Below are 10,502 nucleotides of genomic sequence, written 5' to 3' on the forward strand. Positions count from 1 at the left end.
CAATATCCCATGGGATACAGCAAATCCCATGGGATTGACCATTATCCCATGGGATTTTGGTTAAATCCCATAGGATTTTTTTGGGTCCCATGGGATAATTGTAGTCCCATGGGATATTTGTTGTCCCATGGGACCAAAAAAATCCCATGGGACTATAATTATCCCATGGGATTTTTAATATCCCATGGGACAAAATAAAATCCTATGGAATTCAAATTATAAATATACAGTAATGTGTATGTTACAATGAATTCTGTTTGGTAGTAAAAAGTTTATAATATAAATATGAGTGTATTTTGGGTTTTTTTCTTTTTGTCACAAACATGTTTTTAATTTGTTTACATGACAATAAAGATTATTATTATTTTGGAAAGTATTATAATATTTAAAGTCAAAAATAAAATCCTTTAACTGAAATAAAATGATGGCATGTCTTAATAAAAGAAAAAAATATTGATTTGAAATCTTTGTCTTGTTTGTTTTATTATGAAAAATAGAACTGAAAAAAATATTTCATATTCTGACTGAACAAATTGACAAAGCACAGTTAATAGTTTACTCTTTTAATGAGGTAAAGTTTTCTTTGTTATAGTTCCTTTGCAATACATGAATATGCAAACGATTTGAATCTTATACCTTTGTGGTGTTCATAATATTACGTTTATATTTGCAAATTTATAAAATAAACACTTTTCCTGTTAAGTTTTAGTTTTCTTGTTTCAGCTTGCTATGTACAATTATTCAGTCCACTATATAAGAGTCAAGTAAACAAATTATTTCATCCACTAGAATATTCCTACAATTCTTAGACAAAACATTTTTGCAATCTGTTCTTCAAAAATCTTCCTCCGTACATCTTTATTGGATGGAGCGATTTAAATGAGTGGACAAAGCAAGTTCATTTGGACAACAAAATACAAATATATTTTTTCATTCCTCCATTCTTTCAATTGATAATTACGTTGTTGCATTTACATGATTTAGTTCTTGTTCATCTATGATCATGATAATATGACTCCTTTTTGTTTATAGTCATTATGTTGAAATTTCCTCTTTCTTATGTAGGAAAAAAACACATTCTATTTCAAATTAATAAAAAAGTCACACTATGTAGAACAATATCAACTTTAAGTTTTCAGTTCAGTATTGACCTGTTGAATGATGATCATGAAAACCAAGATGTCTGACCTACAAATACACAAAACTCAAAAATTATAAATGAAGAGAAATACAGCAATAAAATGGCTACTTTATCATGTTTATGTACATTTTGATAAAACTTTCATTTGAATATTTAAAATTGTAAGAACTCTTATTTCAGTGCTTTGTGTCTATGGTTTTCATATTAGTTGTTTTTGTGCCTTGTTACAGTCTTTTGAGTTAAGCCAATTGCAACAAATGTTAACAGTTTGTTCAAAGGTTGTGCTGTTATTAAAACCACTGTCCTAGGTTAGGGGTGGGTTGGGTGCTCACAAAATGTTTATTTTATTAGTTGATATTTGCTATAAATTAGCTGTCAGTAACTGTGAGTACTAATAGATCTGTATGTTGAGTCTTTTTTGTTACAGGGAAAGAATAAATATCCAGCCACATCGGGTCTGTGTTTTTGGTAGCTGTTTTTCTGCTTTGTTGCATTCTAATGAGTTAATAAAATTGAGAATGAAAATGGGAATGTATAAAAATAACCTGACCCAAGAGCAGAAAAAAGCCCTTTTCAACTGATTTTATAGTTTTTATATTGAACTGACACTTACACCACAGTCCTTAATTAGAGGAGGATTTGGTGCCAGCAAACATGTTAAACCATGCCACATTTTGTAAGTGTCTGTCCCAAGTCAGGGGCCTGTTATTCAGTGGTTGTCAATTGTTGCTATATATCATATTTGTTTTTTGTTTATTGTTTTGTGCAAAAATAAGGCACTTAGCTTTCGCCTTTGTGGTGTTTCCCCCAAGCATGTTTAGCATGGATAGACATTATGTCCTTTTTAAATGACACCATGCCCTTTTTGAATTGTTTTACATTTGTTTTTTGAATTTCATGGCCTTTTATAGATTACTATGCAGTATAGGGTTTGCTCATTGTCGAAGGCTGTACAGTGAACTAGTTTTGTTAAATTTCATGTCAATTGATCCTTATTGGAGAAAAGTCTCATTGGCAATCATACCGCTTCTTATTTTTATATCAACCCTGCCATATTTGGCCTGTCCAAAATCAGGAGCCTGTACATAGTTCAGTGGTTGATGTTGGTTCACGTATGTCATATTTGTTTTTTCATAACTTGTTCTTTTTTATGAATTAGTCTGGTATATTTGAAGTTTGAATTGATGTTTTGTTCCAAATTTTGTTTGTGGTGTCTTTCATAGATGACTATATCATGTATAGGTTATGGGTTTTCTCATTATTTACAGGTCATCATTAGCCTCTAATAAGTAATTGCATTGCTTTCATCCACTTAATTGAACTCTGGTGGATAGTTTTCTCATTTATTATACCACATCTTATTTTCATAATAATCATTATTCAAGGGCAATAACTTTTATAGAAGTGGACTTACCATTTAGGCTTTGTTGACGTCTGTAAATCTATTTTTGTTGATAATCTCTTTTGTTTATAGTTTCCCTTTATCTTTAATGTTCTTGCCCTACACATAAAAGGGTAAACATTATCATTTAATGACAATAACTACTATTACATAATTAGTAGGCAACTGACAATTTTGGATCATTTGTATATCTTGTCATGCTCATCATTTTTTTTGTTTAATATTATCAATATTCTATGAAAATGAGGTCACAGTAATATTAACCTTGGCAGACAGACAACTTCTTATTTTTATATGACACCTTGCAGTCATTCCATACACTTACAAGTAGACATATGCTTATAATATCTGATAAAAAGAAAAAACCAAGAAAACTTAGCATTGACCAAAGAACCATAAAATACGGTCATGGTTATATGAATCTGCCAGACAGACATGCACACCTTACAATCGTTACATCCGCCAAATATAATTTACCTGTTGCTTAAAGCATATGATAAACTGACAAAACAATGCAAACTTTTCATTGACCAATGAACCATGAAAATGAGGTTAAGGTCATATAAAACATGCCAGACAGATATGTGCATCTTACAATCATTCCATTCACCAAATATAGGGGCCTTATTGCTTACAGTATCCGAAAAATAGACCAAACCACAAAAACTAAACATTGTCCAATGTACTATAAAAATAAAGTCAAGGTAAGACGAAACTTCTCAGTCAAATATATCATGATATGCACCTTACTATCATTCCATACACCAAATATAGTTGACCTATTGCTAATTTGAAAGTAAGAAAATAGAAAAACTGACCAAAAAACAAAAAAAATAACATTGAGCAATGAACCATAAAAATGAGGTCAAGGTCGAATAAAACATGCCAGACTAACATGTACATCCTTAAAAATTTTCATACACCAAATATACTTGACATATTGCATACAGTATTAGAATAAAATGCTCCGCTGGGTGCAGCTTGATACGACCACATAGTTAGAACCCTGAACAGTTGGGGCAAGTATGGACACAACATTCAAGCTTGATACAGCTCTGAATTTGGATTGCGATTAAATATTTGACACAGCATAGGTTTCGGACACAGAACGAATGTGGTCTAAGAACTTAAAAATTTTTAATTTACCTATTATGGTCCAATATCCAAAATCTAAATACATACACGGTTAGATTCAGAATATCAAAGAACCCCAAGAATTCAATTTTTGTTAAAATCAAACTAAGTTTAATTTTGGACCCTTTGGACCTTAATGTAGACCAATTTGAAAACGGGACCAAAAATTAAGAATCTAAATACACGGTTAAATTCAGCATATATCAAAAAACCCCAATATTTCAATTTTTGATGAAATCAAACCATATCATTATTATTTGCTTTTATACATAAATAAAAAATAACCAACTTAAAATGGAAAATTTAAAAGAAAAAAAAAAGTAAAAAAAATCCCCCCCCCCCAATTTTTTTAACCCCCTTATGATTCATCACCCCCAAACTCAATCCCAGCCTTCCCTTTGTAGTATGGTACCTTGCAGTACAATTTCAGAGAGATCCATACACTTGAACACAAGTTATTGTCTGGAAACTAGAAAAATGCTTGTTTTTTTGCCCCTTTTTGGCCCCAAATTCCTAAACGTTTATGGCAATTACCCCCAAACTCAAACCCAGCTTTCCCTTTGTGATATGGAACCTTGTTGTACAATTTCATAAAGATTCATACACTTACAGTAACACACAAGTTATTGTCCTGAAACCAGAAAAAGGCTTGTTTTTTGCCCCTTTTTGGCCCCTAATTCCTAATATTTTAAGGCAATTACCCCCAAAATCAATCCCAGCCTTCCCTTTGGGGTATGGTACCTTGCAGTACAATTTCAGAGAGATCCATACACTTGAACACAAGTTATTGTCTGGAAACTAGAAAAAAACTTATTTTTAGCCCCTTTTTGGCCCGTTATTCCTAAACGCTTTGGGCAATTACACCCAAACTCAATTCGAGCTTTCCCTTTGTAATATGGAACCTTGTAGTAGAATTTCAGAAAGATCCATACACTTACACACAGGTTATTGTCATGAAACTTGAAAAATGCTTGTTTTTTGCCCCTTTTTTGGCCCCTAATTCCTAAAATTTTGAGGCAATTACCCCCAAAATCAATCCCAGCATTCCCTTTGTGATATGGAACCTTGTGGTACAATGTCAGAGAGATCCATACACTAACACACAAGTTATTGTCTGGAAGTTACAAAAATGCTTATTTTTGGCCCCTTTTGTGCCCCTAATTCCTTAACTGTTGGTACCATAACCCCCAAAATCATTCCAAACCTTCCTTTTGTTGTATTGAACCTTATGGTAAAATTTCATAGAGATCCATTCACTTAAACTAAAGTTATTGTGCGAAACCAATGTGTCTTCGGACGAAGACGCCAATGTCATACCAATATACGACCGCAAAAATTTTTTGCAGACAGCCGTATAAAAACTGGACATTTTTACCTAGGAATAGTGATGTCTTGGACTAGGAAAATTAGTCTGGGGACATAAATTACTGACATCTGACTAAATATACTAGTAAATTCTGTATCCATGGACTTTTTATACTAGTTATATTTGTCTGACCAGACAATTTTTACAAGGACTAATTTATCTCTTACACTAGTTCTCAGAGGGACATGTCACCTTACCTTGACACATAATTCTGACTCTGAAAAACCAGTATTTGCTCTTACTTCGTAATAATACTGCATGCTTAGGGGAGAAGCAGCAAATACCAACTTTTAAAGTCTTTGGTTTTACCCCGTTGGGTTCAAAATAAACAACCTTCTGCACTTGAGATGAACACGCTACCACGAGACCAGGCAGTATAATATAAGGAGTTTACCCAAGATTTAAAGTTTCCAAGTTTTTGCAAAAACGGGATCAAAATCATCATTGAAAAGCAATAACTTTTTAATAAGATTAAAGTTTCTCTTTAAATATTACAGTTTTAGAGATAAAAAGGCAAATTCAAGAAATATGAAGAAAAAAAAAAAAGGTAAAAATCTGTATTTAAGGCAACAACTCCTATGAGTCAGCTGCCAGTTTTGATGCCATTTAAATGGACAGTAGATTTTTTTTTCAACATTCTAATCATTTCTACCCTTGTCAGATATTGTCTATCTATTTTGGCCTTTTGTAGCTTATTACGCAGTTTGGCTTTTTAGCCCATTGTTGAAATCTGTACGGTGACCTATATAGTTGTTAACTTCTACGTCTTTAGTTTCTGTTGAAGAGCCGTCACATTGGCAATGTCCAATGATACCATATTTGTATATGTTTTTGTCATGTTGGTGTAAGGGAGTTACCATTTGATTTTTATGGGGGGGGGGGGGGGGGGGGGCTAGGATGAAAAATGTTATCCTGCATTTTTTTTAAGTTGTAATCTCTGTCCTGCCTTTACATTTTTCACTCTATTTGGTCCTGCCTTTTTTTTATTAGTTTATCCTGACTTTTTTTACATAAATTGTCATCCTGCCTTTTTTTGTTGTTGCCAAGTTGCTCATCCTGCCTTTTTTTTTTACTCAAAACTCCTGTCCTTCCTTTTTTTCAAATTTCATCCTAGCCCCCCCCCCCCCATAAAATCAAATGGTAGCTCCCTAAGGAGACAGATTTTTTTATCACCTGGCCTGGTTAGTTTTTCAAGGGTTCGTAAGGATAGAAAATCCGGCAAATTGTAACAAACCCCTGTTGTACGACCATATTTACCAAAAGATTAGTCCAAATAATTATGACGTCTTGCAAGGCTATTTTAACCTTTTTCTGGGCACGTAATAGTCAAAGTTGTGACTGAGTGCGGAAATATGAAGATAGATAGATAGAAAAAAAATTAAAATAGTCTTGCAAGACGTCATAATTATTTTGACTACCTAAAGATGTATCCTAATTCTTACTCATATGGCAAAATTTGGGGTAATTTACTCATTTGCATAGCGGCCATTTTGCCTTATCATGACGGCAGCCCTTACAATAGGATTATATAAGCCCTTTTAATAAAAATGCCAATATGCAAATATCTATGTCGAATGAACAATTTGTTCGCATATAGGTGAATTGTACATGTTTTTAGGCTTCTGTCCGTGTACAAATGGACATTGTCTACTCTCAAACCTTTCGGCCTTTTTAGTTTAAAAATCGGAAGCGTAACCATTGTGTAATTGCTATTTAAGATCAAATAAAATGACGTAAAATCGTAAAATAGCAAGATTCAAAACAGAAATACACATGCAAGAAGATATTGTTCATGATTTGTTCGCATATAGGGAAACACCTTGTAGGTTGAATTTTAAAGTTAAATAACTTTTAACTTACCTGCTTTCTTAAGTTTTCGGCCAAATTCTTTTAAAAACATGATGATTTCAACCTTCCCATTTCGTAAAAAGTCAAATTTTAAGCATTTTCCCTTAGAATTACACAGCATTTTTGTAAATATCCGCCAAAGGAAGTTTTTAAAGATACATTAGTTTTAGATACATGACGGAAAAGGACTGGATTATCCGCAAATCTATAATAAATTAAATTTTCAATCTTAAGCTAAGGGAAGTAATTTGATCAAAAGGGACAAAGTCACGTGGTGCAAATGATTTAAATAAAGTACCTTTGATTTTGCCATATGTTGTTTGGGGAAAAGGAGAATTAACCGAAATACTATTCAATCTAAATCAGTGAACTGAATTATTGTCTTTTGCAGTAGTCCGAGTCGACATCTGTAACTAATCATGCAAATTGATAGTCAACAGTATAGTACCTTTTTCCAGAATGTCAGCTTACAACAAAGAATCACTGGTGATAGGGGAGGGTAACCAATAAATTAATCCTAAATCAGATAAGATGTTCCCAGTAACGGAGAACCCTTTTCTTTGGGTGACTCTTGAGTGAATATAAATAGTGACGGGGGTCTCACAAATAAATATAAATCTGAATTACAGGAACATCGATAAGCAAAGTAAACTTACATATTAATCTCGAAGTTATTTACGATAAAGACAGACTGTGCTCTACAGAGCTTATGTTGTATTGTTATATGTCTAACCGACTTTAACTTGATAAATCTTTTATGAAGGTATTAACTTATACATTTGCGTATATTACTCGGGGGGGGGGGGGGGGGCACTTCCTATATACAAGGTGATAGGACGTGCCGCTGGAATAGGTCACTTTTTCCAGCTTGAAAATATGGGAATAGGTGGGGAAAAGTATCAGAAATATATGATAAGGGGACGACCATTTGATATTCTGGGGGGGGCCAGGAGGATTTTGAAAATAAATAACTCAGCCTTGATAATCACAAAAATAAATAGTTTGTTCTGTGGTAGTTTGAAAATAAATAACCTGACTTGCAATGTATTAAAAATAAATAACTCGGCAGGTCTATTTGAGAGCATGAGATTGCACCAGATTCTTCATAAAATTCAACTTTTTTTTCCAAAAAAAATCGGGAATCACTTCCCAAATCTTTGAATAATAAAAGTATAAATATTATTTAAAATACTTGAAATGTCTGAAAAATGGGTTTCATTTAACTTGAGGTATATTGTCTCAGGAACACTTAACTCACTTTTATTACATATGGCAGTAACTACATTCAGGCAAATGCCTCATGTAGGAAATTTCAAAACCAAAAGCTTGTCTTCATATCAAATTGTTTTCGCGGCAAGAAGCAAGTTCTGTTCTCCCTCAGACGTAGCTCCTGTTTTTGGGGATCAATGTTTCTTATTTATTTGTCTTTTGTTCATTGATTGCCTTCTGTATTCTGTTAGTGTTGCATTCCTTTTGTAATTTAGTAATTTTGTTATTAACTTGATCAAGAGTTTAAAAAAAAACAGCAGCCACATACTTAACTATGTGAATTAAATTTTTGCTTTATCTTTGTCTTTTGATGCTGTTCCTAAAAACTTAAGTCTTACACTGAATCTATACATGTTGCTTTGAGACCAAAATTTGTCAAAAAATTATTAAAACAGAACCTTCATTTTCAGATTAATAAAGGGTATGGGAAACACATTTTGCATAATTAGTTCTATAGCAACTCGGGGACTTCAGCGGCTCCAAAACCCTTCAAATCTTTTTTAGCCTCGCTCCACTCGGCATAAATCATTTGGAATACTTAAAAGACGCTAATTACAGCCAAACTTTAATATCTTGTATGTATGCAATACATGTAAACAGTTGGGAATTCAGAAGATTCATTTCTACAGATGATGATGATTAATTCTGATCAAATGGTACATTATGATTGGACTATTCATGTATTATTTATAATAAAAAATGAATTTAAAAATTGTATGTTTTCAAAAATTATAAATATAGTTGTGAAAATAAATAATCAGTCCCTTGCTTTAATGAAAATGAAAAATCTTGCTTCAACAGTGCAGAAAATAGATAATCTGTCCTCTTAGTTTACAAAAATAAATAACCGATCAAAAACAAATCCTCCTGGCCCCCCCCCAGAATATCAAATGGTCGTCCCCTAAGGTCGATAAAGTTCCAATTACTTGTATATGCAAAGCCCTGTCATTTTTTCACAGCCGAAAGTCTCGCCGTAAGTAAACATTACACACAGACTCTTAGCCTTAAATATTCCACTTTTCCAACACACCCCACGAAACCCAACCAATATGGGAAAAGGTTACAATTTTACCCACGCAATATATGAAAAGGTATACATTTTTAAGATCTAAATTATATGAAAAGGGTGGGATAACAGAACCCCAGCGACACCCCCTATCAATTAAGTATTGAAGTGCCCCTCCCCTCCCCCCTCCTCCCCCCGATGCATTTTTCTGCTACAATCACGCACCCGTTGCTGAGCAGAGAAACATACTTTCAAGCCAGGGACAGTCTATACTAACAGTTAGTATAAAAAGTCCCTGTAAAAAGGCAGGCAAATCCTAACAGTACTGTAACTTAATGATACATGTATATCAAGTTACAGCACCTCACCCAGCACAGTTAGCACACTGGTGTGTGTCCGTCTTATAATATAAAACTGTGTAGGTTCATATCGTTTGATTCAACGTTTTTTCGGATATTTTTTTAGGACCGTTGTCAACACGGTCAAATCCGACCTGCCACTTTGCAACCTGAACTGCAAAAATATAATTCGACTAAAAACAATGCCAGTCAAAATTGCTTTTTAAGACTGGGCGACTGAAAAAGTTTTAAAATGTGACCTTGTGACCCTACTTGGAATTCTCCATTCATCGGCGTGTGTCGGTATTGCTAAAAAGGGGGCATTATTTTTTTTTTCTTTGAACAAAAAATTGTTTCTATCTTTATTAAAAAAAATCAAGACCAATCATAAACTTTTTTTTCAAAACTCAGTGTCCTATTTTATTGTTTTCCCAACAATGTTTAATAAAAGCTTAAAATGTTTGTTTCACTTCCCTCTGACTTCCCTCCTGATTTTTTTTTTTCTCAAGAAATTATAGAATCAGTAAATGGATATATATATATGTCTGTGGTCACCGTCATGCATTTAGATAAGAAATTCCAGCATGCATCATCAAATAATTCATGTGTATTTGTGACATCAACATAACTGAAACATTATATTATTTCCCAGTAATTATATAAATCATTTTGATTTACAAGTATATATGTTTGGGACTTATGCATGTATATATCTCACAGGCACTTGTCTCAGAAAAAAAATTTCTATATACTTTAATTAAGGTATATAGGGGGGGAAATCTGAGACAAGTGTCTGTGACATATCTGTCAGTCCCAGAATAATAAATATAATTGTATCTTAATCTTTGGAAAAATCCAATTATTAAATTGTTAAATTCTTTTACTTCATAATTATGTCAATGTATACTTTTTAAAGTTTTAAATTTTAAAGTTAAAATAAATATTCCGTTTTGATCTAAGGAAAAACTTTTTAAACTGTAATGACATGGTCAGTCAAC

General features: G+C 33.0%; 1 long non-coding RNA gene across 1 annotated transcript; it reads right to left on the reverse strand.

The window, feature by feature from the left end:
• Positions 1-547: 547 nt before the first annotated feature.
• Positions 548-3,226, reverse strand: LOC127710704 (uncharacterized). Its single transcript, XR_007986288.1, has 2 exons — positions 2,556-3,226; positions 548-1,188 (listed from the first exon to the last, which is right to left on the reverse strand). It is a non-coding gene; the product is annotated as an uncharacterized LOC127710704 (long non-coding RNA).
• Between the last annotated feature and the right edge of the window lie 7,276 nt (positions 3,227-10,502).

This window comes from Mytilus californianus, unplaced genomic scaffold (genome assembly GCF_021869535.1).
Source record: "Mytilus californianus isolate M0D057914Y unplaced genomic scaffold, xbMytCali1.0.p SCAF_8, whole genome shotgun sequence".
NCBI classification, from domain to species: domain Eukaryota; kingdom Metazoa; phylum Mollusca; class Bivalvia; order Mytilida; family Mytilidae; genus Mytilus; species Mytilus californianus.